The following is a 12,271-nucleotide window of genomic DNA, read 5'->3' as shown; positions in this document are numbered from 1 at the left end:
ACAAGCCCAGACAACATAGTGAGATCCCATCCTTAAAAATTTTTTTTAAAAAATCAACCAGTCATGGCGATGTATGCCTGCGGTCCCACCTACATGGGAGGCTGAGGCAGGAGGATCGCTTGATACTGGGAGGTTGAGGCAGCAGTGAGCCATGTTAGAGACACAGCACTCCAGCTTGGGTGACAGAACAAGACCCTGTCTCAAAAAAAAAGAAAGACATTTTAATTACATGCGTAGCTTACATTATATTTCTATTGGACAGCTCTATTTCAGATGATCAGTTGCTCCAGAGCTATTTCTTAAACATTTTTGCTCTTTTTCACTTATCTTTTATCTGCCTCATGAGGGGTATATCTATTTTATTTCTCATAGTAGACATCTGTCTTATTCATCACTTGCCATCATCTTTGAATAGCCCTTTTCTGTTGGGGGAAATTCACAATCATGAGTTTCACCTCTCCAGGGTAGGAGTCAGACCTCAAATTCCCAATCTCTCTCACAGTTAAGATGTGCATATTTGACGTTTGTAGAATGAATTGGAAGTCAGTTACATGAGAGATCAAGTTCTGCATGGAGGTTTTATTTCCGTAGGCCCATGCAACCCGCTTTGATGGTGGCGGTTCCAGAAGAGGTTGCGAGGTCAAGGCCCTGCCTTTGGTGGGTGGTGACAGCAGTGGCAGTTTCTTTATCAGGCTAGCACTGGGTATTCTTTGGGCATTGCTTAACCTTGAATCTGACTTTTCAGCCCTCCCAATAATACTGTGAGCTACTTGGCCAGGCATGGTGGCTCACTCCTATAATCCCATCATTTTGGGAGGTTGAGGTGGGTGGATCACTTGAGGTCAGGAGTTTGAGACCAGCCTGACCAACATGGTGAAGCCTACAAAAATTAGTCAGGCATGGTGATGTGTGCCTGTAGTCCCAGCTACTCGGGTGGCTGAAGCAGGAGAATTGCTTGAACCTGGGAGGCAGAGGCTTGCAGTGAGCTGAAATCATGCCACTGTACTCCAGCCTGGGCAATAGAGCGAGACTCCTTCTCAAAAAAAAAAAAAAAAATACTGTGAGCTACTCAGTATCTTTTTAATAAACTTGCTTTCTGCTTAATCATCCAAATCAGCTTCTGTTGCTTGTAATATAGAAACCCGACTGATATACTGGGATTTTTTTTTCCTTAAAGACATAGATTTTGGATTTATTTTTTCCTGCTATTTCCCTCTACTATTTCTAAAATATAATCTTCCATCTTAATGAGTTTCCCCTTCCCCCCAGCTAATTTTCTTGTCCTTTTTCTATTTCTCAAGAATATTGTTTTAGCCTGGATTCTCTAGAAAACAGAGGCTTTGGCAAGTTTGTATGCTAACACCTCACTGGGGAGTGCAACCTCGGAGAAACCATACTGAGGGAAAAATGAGGCAAGAAGGAGAAGTGCAAAGATAAGAGGCATTACTGAGAGGACCCGAGTTTTGTAATTAATGAAGCTAACTGCTTGGACTCACAGTACATCTTCAGATCTTCAGAGAACTTGTATGAACTACTCTGTCTTGGAACATCCTCAGGAGGAGAAAGTGAGTAGAATTTAACCATGACTCCCTCCTGTCTCGTTTCATTCCCTGTGGCTCGAAGTCTCCCCCACAGGGCATTAACCCTCCAGCATGTTCAGGCTGTATTACCTGGTCTCTCCAGATAGCAGCTGGGGAAGCCAGAGCCTTCTAGACAAATCTAGCTAGTGCTGGCAATAGCTTGTCTCTCCTTTTCCAACAGTGCCACTGTGGGGATCCTCCATCTATAGTGTAGTCAATGGCAGAGGCATTGACCTGGTTCCATGACCAGGGACTAGCTTGCTGTCCCCTGTAGATTTCTTCTATCTAGGATTGAAGGCAAGGGGTTTAGGCCTGAGGTTGGTGAGTATGAGGCTTAGGGAGAAGATATCACAGAGAGATCTATGGCAGTGCATACCAAGTCTGGTACATTCCACTTTGCACCATTCCGACCTACTTTCACCCTCTTATAATATCTGGAGCACATATAAGAACGATGCCTTCATTTTGTCTCCTAGGGGAGAGATGCAAGTCAGTCCTCCATGGTGGTGACTTGTTGCAGCTTCTGGCAATTTTAGAGGGTTGGCAAACCAAGTACAGTTTTTGCTGACGTAACCTGTTCCAGGATAGTAATTCCAATTCATTGTCTTCCTCCTCTACTACCCATTCTGGATTTCCCTCCCTCTTGGCTATTATTCAACTGAAATGGGTTGCTTCCTGGTGGAGTCACTCAGACCTTCTTCCTCAAGGGATCTGAGGGATCTGAGCCCTTGCTCTTGTCTAAGTGTAGTTGCTGCAAGGAATTTAGGACTGTCCTTTGCATGGAAGTCCTAAGAGATGCCCAGGGATTTCCTGGATTCTCATTGTGTAGCAGCTACCCTAGCTCCTCATGTTACAGGGTGGATTATCCCAGGGTGGATTATCTCAGCGGGTAAAACCATCTTTCTTTATCTGCTAGTCAACTGGCATGAATGGCCAAAATGGCCCCAAATAGCCAGCTGGTTTGAGAGAGGCTAATCTTACTTCCAATCCTTTGCTCCTGGGGATATCACACCGTATATTGGCCATTAATTCAGTGTATGTACCATATTCTGGAGGAAAGCACCTCATCCCCAAAAGGTGTCATCTCCAAGCTGGTACCTTAACTAAACCTTAGAGAGGCCATTTCTGTCAGTCTGATTGCTTTTGGGTGATGATGTATAGCCTTGCTACTTAAAGTTTGTGTGTGTGTGTGTGTGTGTGTGTGTGTATGTGTGCGTAGGGGACCAGTAGCAGCAGAAGAACCTGGGAGCATTTTAGAAGTGCAAATTCTCGGCCAGCTGTGGTGGCTTACACCTGTAATCCCAGCACTTTGGAGGCCAAGGCAGGAAGATCGCTTGAGCTCAGAGTTCAAGACTAGCCTGCACAACATAGTGAGGCCCTGACTCTACAAAAACAAAAAGATTAGCCAGGCTCAGTGGTGTACACCTGCAGTGAGCTGAGCCATTATTGCAACACTGCACTCTACCCTGGGTGACAGAGCAAGATCCTGTCTTAAAAAAAAATTGCAAATTCTCAGGCTCCCCTCCAGACTTACTGAAGCAGAATCTGCATTTTAACAAGATTCCTAGGTGATCTGTATGCACATTAAAGTTTGATACCTGGTTTACATGGTAAGACCTGTGTGATGTTCACTGAAGCAGGGCAATGGCTGATGTCAGAAGAGGAAGCATGGGGTACGAGGTTGCTATGGATCTGTAGCAATACATAAACTGAGTCATAGACAAGTATTAAGTTCATTTATTGACAAAGTTACTTAAGCCTACACAACTTCCATTGACTGCAGCTTTTTCTGTCTTCCATTAGCTTTTTGAATGATGAGGTCTCCTTTCCATTGTTTTCCAGATAATTTGTAATTTATTTTTTATTTTGATTATTTGATTTTATTTGATCCAAGGGTTACCTAACATTGTATTTCTTACACTTAATTTCCAAATCATTAGCATATTTTGGTAATATTTTAAATTATTTACTTCTCTTTTTATTGGATGATGAATGGGAAAGATAGCCTTTAAAATACCTAATTTATTTAATTTTTCAAGATTTTCCTTATGACCAAATAGAAGATAAATTTTGGTAAATACTCCATGTATGTATAAAAATCTATATTCTGTAGTTGAAGAAATACTTATTTGAGTTTGCTGATTCTATTTTTAATCCTTCTATGCATCCATTTTTCCTATTAGAGCTACTGATTTTGAAACAGACATGTTGAAGTCTCCCATCGAAATTGTATTTTTATGAGGCTCTCTTTATATTCCTAATACTTTTTTGCTTTCTATATTTATTTGCTATGTCATTTGGTGCATAAAGTTTTATGCTCATTAAATCCTCTTCATAAATTTTGTAGTAATAATATCCCTCTTTATCCAGTTTGGAATTTTATTCTTAAAATCCAACCCATGTGATGTGGATATTGCTACTCAAACTTTTTGTTTGTTTCCAGATCAAAACTAATTTTTGGATCCTGAACACACTGAGCAAGAATATCAGTTGTGGCCTTGAGACCAGCTGCATTGGCAGGGTTGGTAGTGTCTCCCTCTAACCTTCCTTTTAAGTTTCTCCCGGGAAAGATGCCCATGGGAATCCTGGAGTTGTAGCTCCTGGAACCTAAGAGAAAAAGTGGCTCTGTGTGGTAAAGGGGCAGACTGTAGTGGACACTTGGTGTACTGCCCAGATTCCCCCTCAAGAGTAAAGGACTTATTTCTATAGCTGCTGGCAGTGTTGCCAGCAAATAGCCATCAGATATCAGCGCTCTTCAGGAAGTGCCTGGGTTGAAGAGTCCAGGGTCACCCAAGGTCATACCCTCTCCCAAGGCAGTTCATGCCTTATTACTGGTGGACATGAAGGCACAAAGCCCCAGCTCCCCTCACTCCAACTTGGGACAACCCTGAAGTGCCATTACAGTTTCAAAGCTCCTCAAGGAGATGGCTGTTACTTTTATTGAATCTGTATCACAGTCCACTTCCTCACTTTGCCTGATCCTTCTTCCTTCCCTTTCCAAGATGCTGATCCCAAGAGCTCTCCTTAATAAATTTCCTGAATGCATTATCTCTGAGTCTCCCTTCTACGGAGGCCAGTTTATGACAATAGGAGGTTGTCCTTATTCTTAGGGGATATATACTTAAGAGTGAAGTGTCATAACATGGGTAACTTATTTTCAAATTATTCAGGAAAAATGTATATGCACATATGTATAAAAAGGAGACAAAGAGATAAAGCAAGTGTGGTAACATCTTAACAACTGGTGAACCTGGGTGATTCATATATGGATGTTTATTGTAGCATTCTTCTGCCTTTTCTGAGGATTTGACATTTACAAAATATCAAGGTGAAAACAAAATCCCTTTCCTCTATTTTTAATAGGTGTTTCAGTGGGAACAAAATTAAGCTTGTATATTCAATCTGTATCTTTACCTGGGACCTCTTCATTATTTTTAAACCTTTGTTTTGTTTTTCCAATACAATTATTTAAATCTGTACAGGCATACCTTGTTTTATTGCACTTTCCAGCTACTGTGTTTTTATAAATTGAAGAATTGTGGCAACCCTACATAGAGCAACTCCACCATTTTTTTCTAGCAACATGTTCTCACTTCATGTCTCTGTGTCACATTTTGGTAGTTCTCACAATATTTCAAACTTTTTCACGACGATTGTGTCTGTTACGGTGATTTGTGATCAGTAATCTCTGGTGTTACTATTTTAATTGTTTTGGGGCATGAATGTGCCCATATGACAGTGGACTTGATCCATAAATATTATGGATCCACTTACCAGCCATCCCCTTATCTCTCTACTTCTCCTTGGGCCTCCCTATTCCCTGAGACACAGAATATTGAAATTAGGCCAATTAATGACCCTACAATGGCTTCTGTGTGTTCCAGTGAAAGGAAGTGTTGCACATATCTCATTTTAAATCAAAGGCTAGAAATGATCCCCACAAACACAAGTAACTAAAGCAAAAATGAACAAATGGGTCACATTAAGTTAAAAAGCTTCTGCTCAGTGAAAGAAACAACAACATGAAGAGACAACCCACAGAATGGATGAAAATACTTGCAAACTATCCATATGACAAGGGATCAATAACCAAAATATATAAGGAGCTCAAACAACTCTATAGGAACAAAATCTAATAATCTAATTTAAAAATGGGCAAAAGATCTGATGAATAGACATTTCTCAGAAGAGGACATACAAATGAGAAACAGGTGTATGAAAAGGTGCTCAACATCACTGATCATCAGATAAATGCAAATCAAAACTATAATGAAACATCATCTCACCCCAGTTAAAATGGTATTTATCCAAAAGACAGACAATAACAAGTGCTGGTGAGGATGTGGAAAAATGAGAACCCTCATACACTGTTGGTGGGAATGTAAATTAGTACAATCAATATCAAGAACAATTCAGAGGTTCCTAAAAAAACTAAAAATAGAGCTACCACATGATCCAGCAATCCCACTGCCAGGTATATACACAAAAAAATGGAAATCAGTATATTGAAGAGATATCTGCATTCCCATGTTTATTGAAGCACTATTCACAATAGCCAAGATTTAGAAACAACCTAAGTGTCCATCAACGATGAGTGGATAAATAAAACGTGGTTGATTTATACAATGGAGTACTATTCAGTCATAAGAATGAACGAGATCCTGTCATTTGTGATGATGTAGACGGAACTGGCAGTCAGTGAGTTAAGTGAAATAAGCCAGGAGCAGAAAGACAAACTTGGCATGTTCTCACTTATTTGTGGGAGCTAAAAATTAAAACAATTGAATTCATGGAGATAGAGAGTCGAATGATGGTTACCAGAGGCTGGGAAGGGTAATTGGGAGAGGGGTAGGGGAGTGAGGATGGTTAATGGGTCCAAAAAACTAGAAAGAATGGGTAACACCTAATATGTGACAGCGTAAAAGGGTGATGAAAGTCAATAATAACTTAATTATACATTTAAAAGTAACTAAAAGAGTAGAATTGGATTGTTTGTAACACAAAGGAAAAATGCTTGAGGTGATGGATACCTGGTTTATCCTGATGTGATTATTACACATTGTATGCAGGTATCAAAATATCTTATGCAGCCCATAAATATACATAACTACTATGTCTCCACAAAAATTAAAAATTAAAATTAAAAAAAGAGAAATGATTAAGCTTAGTGAGGGAGGCATGTTGAAAGCCAAGAACACTTGTGCCAAACAGCAAAGTGGTGAATGCAAAGAAAAACGTCTTGAAGGAAATTAAAAGTGCTAATTCAGAATACATGAATGATAAGAAAACAAAAGAGCCTTATTGCTGATATAGAGAAAGTTTGAGTGGTCTAGATAGAAGATGAAACCAGCTGCAACATTCCCATAAACCGAAACTGAATCCAGAGCAAGCCCCTAACTCTTTTCAATTCTATGAAGACAGAGAGGTGAAGAAGCTGCAGAAGAAAAGTTTGAAGTTATCAGAGGTTGGTTTATGAGGGTTAAGGAAAGAAGCCATCTCTGTAGCATAAAAATGCAAAGTGAAGCACCAAGTGCTGATGGAGAAGCTGCAGCAAGTTCTCCAGAAGATCTAGCTAAGATCATTGATGAAGGTGGCTACAGTAAAAAACAGATCTTCATTGTAGACAAAACAGCCTTCTATTGGGAGATGATGCCATTAAGGACTTTCACAGATAGAGAGAAGTCAATGCTTGGCTTCAAAGCTTCAAATGATAGGCTGACTCTCTTGTTAGGAGCTAAGGTAGTTGGTGACTTTAAGTTGAAGCCAATGCATATTTCCCATTCCTCAAGTCTTAGAGCCCTTTAGAATTATGTTACATCTCTTTGGCCTGTGCTCCATAAATGTAACAACAAAGCCTGGATGACAGCACACCTGCTTATAGAAAGGTTTACTGATTATTTTAAGCCCACTGTTGAGAACTCTGCTCAGAATAAAAAAGATTCCTTTCAAAATATTACTGCTCATCGACAAAGCACCAGGTCACCCAGAAACTCTGATGAAGATGTACAAGGAGACAAATATTGTTCCTATTCCTGCTAACACAGTATCCATTCTGTAGCTCATGGATCAAAGAGTAACTTTGACTTTCAAGTCTTATTATTTAAGAAATACATTTTGTAAGGCTATAGCTGCCATAAATAGTAATTCTTCTGATAGGTCTGGGAAAAATACATTGAAAACCTCCTAGAAAGAACTTACTATTCTAGATTACATCAAGAATGCTTGCGATTCAGGAGAAGAGGTCAAAATATCAACATTAATAAGAGTTTAGAAGAAGTTGATTCCAACTTTTATGGATAACTTTGAGAGACTCAAGGCTTCAGTGGAGGAAGTAACTGCAGATGTGATAGAAATAGCAAGAAAACTAGAATGAGAAGTGGAGCCTGAAGGTGTGCCTGAACTGCTGCAATCTCATGAGAAAACTTTAATGAGTGTGGAGTTACTTTTTATGAATGCTCAAAGAAAGCAATTTATTGAGATGGCAACTACTTCTGGTGAAGAGTCTACGAACATCATTAAAATGACAACAAAGGATTTAGAATATTACATAAATTTAGTTGATAAAGCAACTGCAGGGTTTGAGAGGATTGACTCCAATTTTGAAAGTTCTACTGTGGGATAAATGCTATCAAACAGCATCACATGCTACAAAGAAAGTTTTCATGAAAGGAAGAGTTGATTGATGCAGCCAACTTTATTGTTGTTTTATTTTAAGAAATTGCCACAGCCACCCCAAACTTCAGCAAACTACCACTCAGATCAGTCAGTAGCCACCAACACTGAGGTAAGACCCTCCCACCAGCAAAAAGATTACTCAAAGCTCAGATGATCATCAACATTTTTTAGCAATAAAGTATTTTAAAATTAAGGTATGTACATTTATAGACATAATGCTGTTGCACACTTAATAGATGACAGTATAGAGGAAGCATAACTTTTATATGCACTGGGAAACCAAAAAATTCATATGACTCACTTTATTGCAATATTAGCTTTATTGTGGTGGTCTGATACTGAAGTTGCATTATCTCTGAGATATGCCTGTATATCTTCCTTTGAATTCTTCTTCGGTCATAGTTCACAGATTTTTTATTTTTTGTGCCCTCATTGTTATTCATTAGAAATAATTTATAATTTCTACTTTAATTTTTCTTTTGAACCCAATAGATAGTTAAAAGAGTAGGTTTTGAAGATTCATGTCTATAGGGGTTTTGTTGGTAATGAGGTTTTTGTTTGTTTGGCTATTCTTTGGCGATTTCTAGTTTTATTGCATTGTGGTCTGTGAACATATTTCTGCCATTTAGAATATAGTGGAATTTCCTCTGAGAATTCTGTGGAGATGGTTGCTGAATACATCTGTGCTGCCTTCATCCTTCAATTTAAAACCAGCTACTGAACCTTTTGTGAGCCAAGCAGCCTCTGGGGTTTAGAGATCTAGTGCATCTCTGGGGTCCAGAAGAAGGGAGTTGGCAGAGCAAGTTTCTGCTTCTGAGTCCCACGACAGCCCGGGTACTGGAGGTGCAGAGCCCAGGAGTAAAACTCAGAAGAAAAGTGACATCGGAACACTTGACCTACGGAAATCCAAGGACCCCCCAAGGGAGAGGCTGCAGCTGCCCCCGTGAGCATTCTTTGAGCTCATTGCTCCAGCTCACAGAAAGCTGTGGAGGAAAACAAAAGTGCTAAATCCTCTCCTCACTGGGAAAATGCCAGTCTTTGCAGCTGAAGAGACTAGCGGGCAGAGGGAGACCTTTTGGGACCAACCACTTGCCAGCGGACCCAGCAAGTCAAAGACTGCTGCACCATCCATTACTCAAGAGACTGGCCTTGCTCTAGATCCCCAGCAGCTGAACATGGGCCCCAGTGGGTCAGCAAAGGAAAATACTAACCCATCCTGGGGGACCCAGAAGTGAGAAAGTGAAAGAACCAGCATATTGCAGAGAACAACAGCTACAAACCTCCTGGGGGAGAGAGAGGACAGCCTGAACCAAAAACAATGATGACAACAACACGTAAGGAACGACAAATACAGTGTGCATAAACGCACGCATACACACACGCATGCACACACACACTCATGCACACACATGCATGCACACATACACACACGCATGCACACATGCACACACATGCATGCACACGCACACACGCATGCACACACACATGCACGTTCTGGATCTAAAGAATCTCATTTTCAGACTAAAAATTTCAAGATATGAATCAAAGGATTGCAGAGTCACTGTTGAAACCTGACCTAGAATGCCAAATGGAGAAATGAAACAAAACACAAATCAAAAATGCAAAGAGAGGAAAATTATGAGGTGAAATAAACAGAGTTTGAGGAAATGATGCAGGCAATCAAATACTTGCATATTTGGATTATTCTATGTTGGAATTATTATTATTAGGATAATAGAAATTTGTAAAATAAAGCAGATGGAAGACAGGCAATAATTAAACAAATAATAGAGGAAATCGTCCTTGAAAATTTTCCAATAAAGACTTGATCTGCTGATTTGAAGGACCCACTGAATTCCAAACAGAACTTACACAAAATAATACTCATCTTTAGCCATGTCCTGAAAACAATGACTGAAATCTCAAGTGTTAATATAAAAGTTTACTCATTTCTAGAGAGGGAAAATAAGTAACTTACAAAGAAACAATAAGATGTCATTTGACTTCTCATCTGCATCCGTGGAAGCAAACTATGCTGTAAGTATATCTACAGATTGCTGAGAGAAGAGGAATCCTAAGAGAAAGACTAATAGTAATGTCAGACTGTAAGTCCTGAAGGATCTCAGCCTAGTATTTAGGGAAGGGGCGGAAGAAGATGGAGAGTAAAAGTGTTTCAATATCTTTGCAGGCTGAGGAGACAGAAAAATACCACAAATAGGTCTCTTTAATGTGGGGAAATAGATGCTTTTCTCACATAATGGAGGATTATATAATTGCAATTGTGTATTCTATTCCGAATGTGGAAAAAATACAGATAACAACTCATGGCATGGAAAAGTATAGCGCTTCTCTAAGAAACCTATAAGAATCTATAAGAAAATCTAAAAGAAAAAAATCTACAAGAAAATAAAAATCTAATAAATGGCCATGTTACCAAGCCATCAAAAACAAGAAAAAGAGAGAAAGGACAAAGTAAAATAAATAATGAACCTGAGTTAAAATGGACGAAATAAAATAAATTATATCCAGGTTTACACAAACCTCAAATGAGCCGAATTCTCACATTAAAACTCAAAGTTCATTAAATAGGATTGAAGAACAAAAACCAGCCATATGCTATTGTTAGAAATACTATATCAGTCAGAACTGGTGTAACAGAAACCCAACTTACAGTGGTTTAAATATGTAAGAAATTTAATTTTCCTTGCAGCAGAGAGCTGCTGATATAGGCAGCTGCTCAGAAAACCTCTACCCTCTTCCAGCTTCCCTCACCCTCAGCACCTCTGCTGGGCTTGGTAGCTTACCTGGTCGTGTGACCCCAACCTTCATTCCTAAGCGATCTGAGCCCTTCTTGGTCACCATGCCTCTCATGTATGAGGCCATGATGGATTTACGTCTCCATTTACCATCAAAACTGGGCACCTGATCCATATACCAAGCTCAGGCTCTTTCCTCCTCTGTTGGCTGGTCATAAACGACCCTTCTCTCCACCCCATGCAGCCATCGGTATGAGCTGAGAGCAGGGCAACAGGTGGATGAGATGGGGGTCTGGTTACCTGCTCACGCAGCTCGCTTATGCCATCTGGTCCTCCGTCTGCTCAATCCTCCATGTCCCACTTCTATTCTGGCATGCTGCTGGGCCCACCTGATCTTACGACTTGGGTGATCTGACAAATATCTGACTCATTGTGGATAGTTTTGGCTGCATAATCGTTTGCTTTCCCATGATCAGGTGTTCCCTCCCTCCGGGGCCAAGTAGCCCTCAGGAGCTTGTGATGGTTAATTTTAGGTATCAACCGGACTGGGTTAAGGAATAGCTAGAGAACTTGTAAAGCATCACTTCTGGGTGTGTCTGTGAGGGTGTTTCCAGAGGACATTGGCCTGGGACTTGGCGGACTGAGAGGAGGAGATCTGCCCTCATTGTGGGCAGGCACCATCCAATCAGCTGGCACCCTCATAGAACAAAAAAGGCAGAAAAACAAAACAAAACAAAACAATTTTCTCTCTCTCTCTCTCCCTCCCTCTCTTCTTCTTTCTCCTGGAGCTGGAACACACTTCTTTCTCCTGCCTTTGGACATCAGAACTCCAGGCTTTCCAGCCTCTGGACTTAACAGCAGTCTCTGGACTTACAACAGCAGCCCCCTGGATCCTCAAGCCTTTGGCCTCAGACTAAGAATTATATCAGCAACTTCCTGGTTCTGAGGCTTTTGGGCAGCCATGCTGCCAGCATCCCAGCAGTTCCAGCAGAAGGCCTGTTGTGGGACTTCTCAGCCTCCATGAGCATGTGAGCCAATTCCCTTAATACATCTATCTCTTTCTAGATTGATTTATTGATCTAGAAAGATTGATCCTATTGATTCTGTCTCTCTGGATAACTCTAATACAGAGCTATATATCAAAGAGTGTGTAATTCTCTGATGCAGATGACACGACTTGCTCCAGAACCCTGGGGATCCGAGTTGTGATTTTCCCAGTGAGACTTGCCATATACTTTATTCAATGTCTTTTCTAACCAC

The 12,271-nt window shown here is 40.3% G+C and overlaps 1 protein-coding gene across 2 annotated transcripts in view; it reads right to left on the bottom strand.

Moving 5' to 3' along the window:
* Positions 1–11,266, bottom strand: part of ELMO2 (engulfment and cell motility 2) — a 72,355-nt gene extending 61,089 nt beyond the window's left edge. For both annotated transcript variants that reach the window (XM_055266032.2, XM_055266037.2), the window contains exon 1: positions 11,060–11,266. The gene's annotated coding sequence lies outside the window, so the exon portion shown is untranslated. The remainder of the gene's footprint in view (positions 1–11,059) is intronic.
* Positions 11,267–12,271: the final 1,005 nt, after the last annotated feature.

The sequence above is a fragment of the Symphalangus syndactylus genome, chromosome 24 (assembly GCF_028878055.3).
Source record: "Symphalangus syndactylus isolate Jambi chromosome 24, NHGRI_mSymSyn1-v2.1_pri, whole genome shotgun sequence".
In the NCBI taxonomy this organism is placed as follows: domain Eukaryota; kingdom Metazoa; phylum Chordata; class Mammalia; order Primates; family Hylobatidae; genus Symphalangus; species Symphalangus syndactylus.
Note: the sequence above shows the minus strand (reverse complement) of the source record. Positions and strands in the feature narration are given on the sequence as shown.